We start from the raw sequence: 8,928 nt of genomic DNA on the forward strand, positions 1-8,928 counted from the left end.
GCAGGGAATGTTCATACACAGAAGCACCACACAAATTCAGCAAGTGCTAAAGGAAAAGTTCAGACTATGTGCTGTGAACAATTGTTGCTGAGCCTGACATCTAAAACAGTGGTGTGATGGTTTGAATATGCTAGGTTCAGGGAGTGGCATTATTAGTAGGTATGTCCTTGATGAAGTAGATGTGTCTTTATGGGAGGAAGTGTGTTACTGTGGGGTTGGGCTTTGAGATCCTCCTCGTAGCTGCAAAACAGTAGTCTTCTCCAGTTGGCCTTTAGAACAAGCTGTAGAACCCTCAGCTCCTCCAGCACATGCCTTCCTGGATGCTGCCATGCTTCTGTCCATGATTATAATGGACTAAACCTTTGAATCTGTAAGCCATCCCCACTTAAATGCTTTCCCTTTTAAGAGCAGCCTTGGTCATGGTATCTCTTCATAGTGATGGAAACCCCAACTAAGACAAGTGACAAGCTATTAAAGATGTGTGAGCAGGAACATGGTGTAACAAAAGGCTTGTTTATTTGTTAATATTTTTAAACAATGTGTTAGTTTGTTGTGGTGGTATTGCTGCTGTTGTTTTCATTGCTATGGTCAATGTCCCATATCTTCTAAAAGAAAGTATCTCAGATCACAGTTTCAGAGGGTTCAGTCTGGCACAGCAGGAGGGACATGGCAGAACAAAACAGAACCCATCATGGTGAGCCAGGAAGCAAAGTCAGCAACAGAAATAGAATGGATAACCAAAGAATCTTCACTCAGTACTGCCTGGAATGCTCCAGTTTGCCTTTGGAACAAGATGTAGAACCCTCAACTCCTCTTTCCATCTAAAGCAATTTCCCAAAATAGTGCCATGAGCTAGGGACCAAGCATTCATAGCAGGAGTCTGGGGGCAACATGTCAGATTCAAACCATAACAAGCAGAATGCTTGTGAATAATGAAAAAGAAGAGGAGAAACAAAAAAGTGACAAGACCACCATCCAGAGCTGTATATAGGTGGTAGAGTATTAGCTGCCTTGGGCAGTGTACTGCTGGGTTTGTTTCTAATTGACACAACAAGAGTCATCAGAGAGGAAGGAGCCTCAGTTGAGGAAATGCTTCCATGAGATTCAGCTGTAAGGCATAGTGATCAAGTGGGGAGGGCCCAGCCCATTATGGGCAGGGCCATCCCTGAGCTTCTGGTCCTAGTTTCTATAAGAAAGCAGGCAAAGCAAGCCAAATGAAACAAGCCCACAAGCAGCACCCCTCTATGGCCTCTGCATCAGCTCTTGCCTCCAGGATCTTGTCCTGTTTGAGTTCCTGTCCTGACTTCTTTTGGTGAAGAACAGCAATGTGGAAGTGTAAACTGAATAAACCCTATCTTCCCCGACTTGCTTTTTTGGTTCATGGTGTTCTGTTGCAGCAACACAAACCCTAAGACAGGAAGGCATCTCTGAACACTCTTCCCCAAAGCTAAGGTCAATTGATACAGCTGAGCTGGGGACCTGAACTGGAGGGAATGCCACAGAATCTTAAGAAGTCATGGCAGATGAAGCAGCTGCCTGATGAAGGCCCAGGTGTGCAAATGGCAGCACAGGCTTGTCACAGCAACCATCAAAGCCAGGTGCCAACTGTTGAAGAGAAATGCATCTTTTGAGAAGCATTTGCAGAAGCAGGGAGAACAAAGCAGGATGCCTGTGGCACAATAGGTGATGTGACAATAGACCATTGCTGGAAGGGGGAGGGCAATAATGACCAGACTGTAAAAAAAAAAAAAAAAANATAATAATAATAATAATAATAATAAATTGTCTCCCTCACTTCACACTATATCCTCTTTAATAAATCTTTGTGTCTGCTCTGGTATGATAACTACTTTTACCCCTTCTCCCTTGACTTGTCACAGCTGTTCCCTGTACAACACAGCTGTCAAATTAGGTCCAATAAGCAGCAGTCCTCTGTGGCTTCTACTTCAAGCTCTTGCCTTGAGTCTCTGCCTTGGCTTCCCTTGATGATGGACTGTAACATGTAAGATTAAGTAAACATTTTCCTCCCTAAGGTGCTTTTTAAAATAATTAAATAAAAAAGAACAAGGACACCATGAGTTTTGCAGGCAAATGGATGGAACTAGAAAAATATCATCCTGAGTGAGGTAACTTAGACCCAAAATGGCATGCATGGCACGCACTCACTAATAAGTGGATATTAACCAAAAAAAGAAAAAAAGAAAAAAAAAAAAGAAAAAAGAAAAAAGAAAGAAATACAGAAAACCCAGGATATAATCCACAGAACTCAATTAAGTTGACCTGGGTGAAAGAATGGACAGGGAGGGGGAAAGGGGAACATGATCAGGTACTGGGGTGGGGGAGTGGGGGGTAAAAAGGAGTAAAGACCCGAGGACCAGCAGAAAGAATGAAAACAGGCAACGTTGGGAGGTAGGAGGTGGGGGGACCCTCTAGAATGTACCAGAGACCTGGGAGGTCAGAGACTCACAGAGAGGGACCTTAGATGAGATGCCCAACAGAGGGGAGAGGGAACTTGTAGAGTCCACCTCCAGTAGAAAGCATCAAGTGAAGGGATGGGGTTGCCATTCCACAGTCAAAAACTCTGACCCAGAATTGTTCCTGTCTAAAAGAACTTCAGGGACAAAAATGGAGAAAAGCCCGAGGGAAAGGAAGTTCAGGCACCAAGGCCTGATACTATTACTAATGCTAGGATGTGCTTACAGACAGGAGCCTAGCATGGCTGCCCTCTGAGACGCCCAGCAAGCAGGTGAAAGAGGAAGGATGGGATAGGGGGTTTCCGGAGGGGAAATCAGAAAAGGGGATAACATTTGAAGTGGATGCTCACAGTCATCTATAGGGTGGAACACAGGGCCCCCAATGTAGGAGCTAGAGAAAGAACCCAAGGTGCTGAAGGGGTCTGCAACCCTATAGATGGAACAACAATATGAACTAACCAGTACCCCCAGAGCTTTTGTCTCTAGCTGCATATGTAGCAGAAGATGGCCTAGTCTCCCATCGTTGGGAAGAGAGGCCCCTTGGTTTTGCAAATTCTATATGCCGCATACAGGGGAATGCCAGGGCCAAGAAATGGGAGTGGGTGGGTAGGGGAGCAGGGCTGGGGGAGGGTATGGGGACTTTTGGGATAGCATTTGAAATGTAAATGAAGAAAATATCTAATAAAAATTGAAAAAAAAGAAATGTAAATAAATAAAATATCAAATAAAAAAAGGAGTTAGATGCAGATACTTACACCCAAACAATGGACAGAAGCTGTTGGAATAGAAGCTGAAGAGGAGGGTAACCCCATAGAAGACCAGCGGTCTCAACTAACCTGGACCCCTGAGATTTCTCAGACACTGAGTCACCAACAAGGCAGCATACACTAGCTGATATGAGTCCCCTGACACATGTACAGCAGAGGACTGCCTGGTCTGGCTTCAATAAGAGAAGAAGCACCTAACCTTGAGAGATTTGAGACCCAAGAAGTGAAGAGGTCTAATGGGGTAGAGGGTCGGGGAGGGAACATCCTTTTGGAGATGGAGGGGGTTGGGATGAGGAACAGTCAGAGCCTGGACCTGGAGGGGGATAATGGAAGCAGGAGGAGGGAGGATGGGATAGGGTTTTTCTGGGAGTGGGGGGAAACTGGGAAAGGGGATAACATTTGAAATATAAATAAAGAAAATATCCAAGAAAAAAGAAAAAAGATTAAAGAATAATAATAATTTAAAAAGTGGGGAGGGACATCTGGGAGGAGTCTAGGAGAAGGAGAAGAGGTTATTGTGATATAAAATCCCCTAACACTTTATAAAAATATATCATTTTAAAATTATAACATAAAAGAGACATTATTGTGGAAATTATTAGTTACTTTTTTATGGCTATGACAAAACATCTTAAAGTAATGATGTAAACATTTTAAAGGGATGAATTATATATTTTGGCTCATGATTAAAAAGGGCTCAGTCCATACTCTTGGTTGTATAGATTTGGAGTTCAAGGTGAGACAAAACATCATGGCAGAGTTTTGTGGCAAAGGCCACCTACTGTGTGCCGGAAAGGAAAGAGAGAGAGGGGAAGAGACCAGTACTAGGATACTCTTCAAAGGCAACTCTAAATTGACCTGGTTCCTCAAAGTAGGCTCCCCTTCATAGTTTCCACCCCCTCAAAAATTATAGAAACTGGGATAATGCAGTAAACACAGGAGCCTATAGGAGACCTCTAACATTCAAGAATTAATGGCTTTATTTCCGCTCATGATTTAAGCTGCTCCTCCGAGTTCAGATAAACCCAGTACTTTAACCTGAAGCAAATCAGAATACTGCGATAAAAATAGCAGTGAGAGAGGTGGTCATTTACTGTACAGCAGTCAGGAAATAGGTCTGACCTTTGTCAGATGAAGGGGCTAAGGCTAAGGACAAGATATATCCGCCATTGGCATTTTCTTAGTGACCTACAAATTCCAACTAGGCCCTGCTTCTGAAAACTTTCTACTGCCTTCCAATAATGCCATCAAATTATGAATCCTTGAAATAATTAACCAAATGATGCTCCAGTCTCTCCTCAGTGAGTGGACCCACCATTGGCAGTCCAACCCTTCAACACATGATGTACTTCAAGTGACAACACCACCTAAAAGCCTGGCTTTGTGCATAGAGAAGCTTGCGAGGAAGAAAGTAATAAATTCTTTCCTCCTCTAATGAAGTGGCTTCAAGGGTGGCCTGTGGCTTAAGCGACTGCAGGTGAAGTTAGAACCTGCCCTGATGAAATCAAGGGCAGGACTTGATGAAAATAGTATTTCAAAGACTTAAGGTTACTGAGAGCAAAGAATAGAGCTTAAAAAAAAACAATAAATAAATGCAAAGACCACTATCAACCAAAGTATTAAACAGAAAACAAAATGCACATGTATAAAACCTCATGAGAATTATATGCCAGCAGTCCTTCAGGATTTCCCTACTTCATGATCGGCTATGCCATCATCATCACAGTGCTGATGTTGTTCATATAGAACCAACAACAATAACAGACAGCTTCCAGCCCTATCCAAAGAAAGGGATTCTGAGCCAAAGGTTAACTATCCAGTACCTTCGATGTACATCTTTTCAGTTTTAAATTACATTTTGGGTTTGTTTTTGTTTTTGTTTTTGTTTTTTACCACCAAGAGTTACTAATACATTCTAACTGCATTAAGGTACCCCCAAGATTGTTTGTCTTACTGTTTAAGCAAGAACTACATTAACCAAAGGACTTCAGGAATCATATATTAGCTTGACATTGGGTATTTTTGGTTTTAAATTAATATATGCCTACCTCAGTGTTTTCATTAGTTATCATGCATTTTGCCAGGTCTTTGATTACTCAAACTCCACAGAACAGTGAAATCTGAACCACAGAACCATTGTGCCTTAACTAGGGGATCAGTGGTTTAACCTAGGGAAGCATGAAACCAATACATAAGTTCGAAAGCAAGAATAATTAAGTTTCCTTCAAGAAATATAGGTGAACTGTGTTCACCATACTCGGCTTTATCTGAATCATTTCAGGGTAGTTTCATCAAATGCAAGACTTGTTAATTTATGCTGGATTTTTTATTGAGTAAGCAATGAAAATCTTCCACTTTCTTCAAATGATTAAGAGATCATCTGCCAATTTCATATTCAAGCTGCCTATATGTACATGTAAGTATATGTATATATGTGAGTATATAAATAATATGTGATATGTAAAATCGGTAATAAGAACTAGATAAAAATAATCCTTCATGTTTTAATAGCATGAGTACATAGAAGTTAGATGATAGATAGATAGATAGATAGATAGATAGATAGATAGATAGATAGATAGACAAACTACAGTGATAGAGTGAACAATAAAAATCTTCAAGTGTTCTTCACACACATTAAGAGATCATTTGTTAATTTCATATCCAAACTGACAAAGAAAACCAAGATTTCATAAATGCCACTGATTGCCTGGCTAGCTATGGCTCAGACTAGCAGAGTCCATTAAATATTTTAATGAAATATTTATGTAAATTTTGACATAATATAATGTAGCCAAACTCCTCTTTCCCTTCCATGACATTAACCAATCTATCTTAGGGTGATTATGATATTCAATCTGCTAGCTAATTAGGAACTAATTAGTCAACTTGTATATTTAAGAATGTTTCAAGTTTCTTAATTGCAGGTCTGTGGAGTCCTGGGAAATATTTGTGACTGTCAATGGGTTGAAAAATACCAGAATTTTGGGTTGCAAAGAAATGATATTAAAGATTGTATAATGATAATCCTTCATGTCTTAATAGCATGCCAAAGTATATACATGACTTTACTAGTCATGTTGTTTATTTTTACAATATCTGATTGAGAAGGTATACAGTGGAACTTTTCTGAATCTGCCATTACTGCTTTTGATATGCTTATAACAAATGTTAACTCAAAGATTCAACATAATACATATTAAGTTAATAATAACTTTTGGAATAAATGTTGGAAATAATAATGTTGGAAATGTGAATAGAAAAAAATGATATGGGGAAGGAAGAAAGGAAGGAAAGAACAAAGGTATCACTGTCAATTGACTGGATTTAACAATCATCTAAGTCAAATAGATGGATCTGGAGGATAACATCCTGAGTGAGGTAACACAATCACAAAAGAACACACATGATATGCACTCACTGATAAGTGCATATTAGCCCAGAAACTTAGAATACCCAAGATACAATTTTCAAAGCACATGAAACTGAAGAAGAAGGAAGACCAAAGTTCCTTCATTCCTTCTTAGAATGGGGAACAAAATACCCATGGAAGGAGTTACAGAGACAAAGTTGGGAGCTGAGATGGAAGGAAGGACCATTCAGAGACTGTTCTACCCAGGGATCCATCCCATATACAGCCTCGAATCCCAGACACTATTGCACATGCCAGTAAGATTTTGCTGACAGGACCCTGATATAGCGATCTCTTGTGAGGTTATGCTAGTGCCTGGCAAATACAGAAGTGGATGCTCATAGTCATCTATTGAATGGAACAAAGGGCCCCCAATGGAGGAGCTAGGGAAAGTACCCAAGGAGATAAAGGGGTCTACAACCCTATAGGAGGAACAACAATATGAACTAACCAGTACCACCCAGAGCTTGTGTCTCTAGTTGCATAGGTAGCAGAGGATGGCCTAGTCGGCCATCAATGAGAAGAGAGGCCCTTGGTCTTGTGAAAATTATATACCCCAGTACAAGGGAATGCCAGGGCCAGAAAGTGGGAGTGGGTGGGTTGGGGAGCAGGGCTGGGGGAGGGTATAGGGGATTTTTGGAGAGGAAACTAGGAAAGGGGATAGCATTTGAAATGTAAATGAAGAAAATATCTAATTAAAAAATGAGATAGCTCACTAGTAAAAAAACAAACAAACAAACAAACAAACAAACAAAGCCAATCACCTAAGAAACCTATCTCCGGTTATATCTATGAAGGCATTTTCAAAGAGGTTGTACTGAGGAGGGAAGACCCATGCTACATGTTGGCAGTTCCATACCATACTGAATGTAAAGAAGAAAACGAAGGACAATCATTCATCTCTTTCTGCTTCTTGACCAAGAACACAATGTGACATGATACCTGTGTTTGTCCCATCACAAACAGAGCTGCTTACACTGCCAGGCCTTCTCCTGGCAGTTATCCTTGTACTGTGTGCCAAAGTACATATGTCCTTCCTTAAGTTACGCTTATCAAACATTTGGGGCTAATGTCATAATAAATCTGACCATGTTGTCCATATTTTTTGAACAACATGGAACCAGTTTCTAGGCGGTAAGTGGAAGAGTTCAGAGATGCAGATTAGAAAAGAATTAGAGGGCTGTAAGTGGAGTGTTATGGGCCTTTCTGGAGGGCGTTTCACACACCAGAATACCATTAGAGTTAGAGGCAGTAGGATCTAAATCATGAGGGTTTACAGGGAAATAAGTTTTAGGAACTAGGCTAGAGGCCTTTGGAGTTATAGTCTAGCAAACCAATCTGGCTGTATTCTAATAAACTAAGTCAATATGAATTAGATTTTAAAAAAATGAACTAAGTTGTTTTATGGAGGAAATCTTTTAAGACAACACAACATCTAGGATGTGGTATGATTATTACACACTGCATTTGCTAAGTTTTATAATGAGGATTCAATTAGGAAGAAACTTCATATAAGAAAAGTGTCCTGAAGCTATTTAGAATTTCTGTTGCTATGATAAAACAACATGACCAAAAGAAACTTGGGGAAGGAAGTGTTCATTTTGCTTACACTTCCACACTTAAAGGAATCAGGGCAGGAACCTGAAGGCAGAGACTAACACAGAGCCATGGAAGACTGTTGCACAAAGCTTTGTCTCTTGTGGCTTGTTCAGCCAGCTTTCTTATAGCCCTCAGGATCTCCTGCGCAGGGCTGGCTCCACCCACAGTGATCTGGGTCCTCCCACATCACACACACACACACACACACACACACACACACCATGGACTTGCCCATAGGCTAATCTGATGAGGACATTTTTTTTTTTTTAAATTGAGGGTCTCTCTACACAAATGACTTTAGCTTGCATAAACTTCACATAAAACTAGAACACAGACTCTACCTACCAGAAGCTTCCAATTGTGTGAATGAAAATTAATTTAAAAGGATAAAACTGAACTGAAAATTCCACTAAAGGCATCCCTTACTCAGAAACAGCCTCCTGGATAAAATCTGTAAGTAGTTATCCCAGGTCTTGAGTGCTAAGCTATGAGGGGGAATTCTAAGTTGTAACTGAGACTCCAGAACAGGCCAGAAGCATAGGCCATCCTCTGCCAATGACAGAAAACTGCCCTGACCTGCAGGGACCCAGCGGGGACCCAGGGCAGGAGAGAGAGAGAGAGAGAGGAGGAGGGACAAGAAACAGGAAGAATGAGAGCAAGTCAATCATACTGATCA

This window comes from Mus pahari, chromosome 17 (genome assembly GCF_900095145.1).
Source record: "Mus pahari chromosome 17, PAHARI_EIJ_v1.1, whole genome shotgun sequence".
NCBI classification, from domain to species: domain Eukaryota; kingdom Metazoa; phylum Chordata; class Mammalia; order Rodentia; family Muridae; genus Mus; species Mus pahari.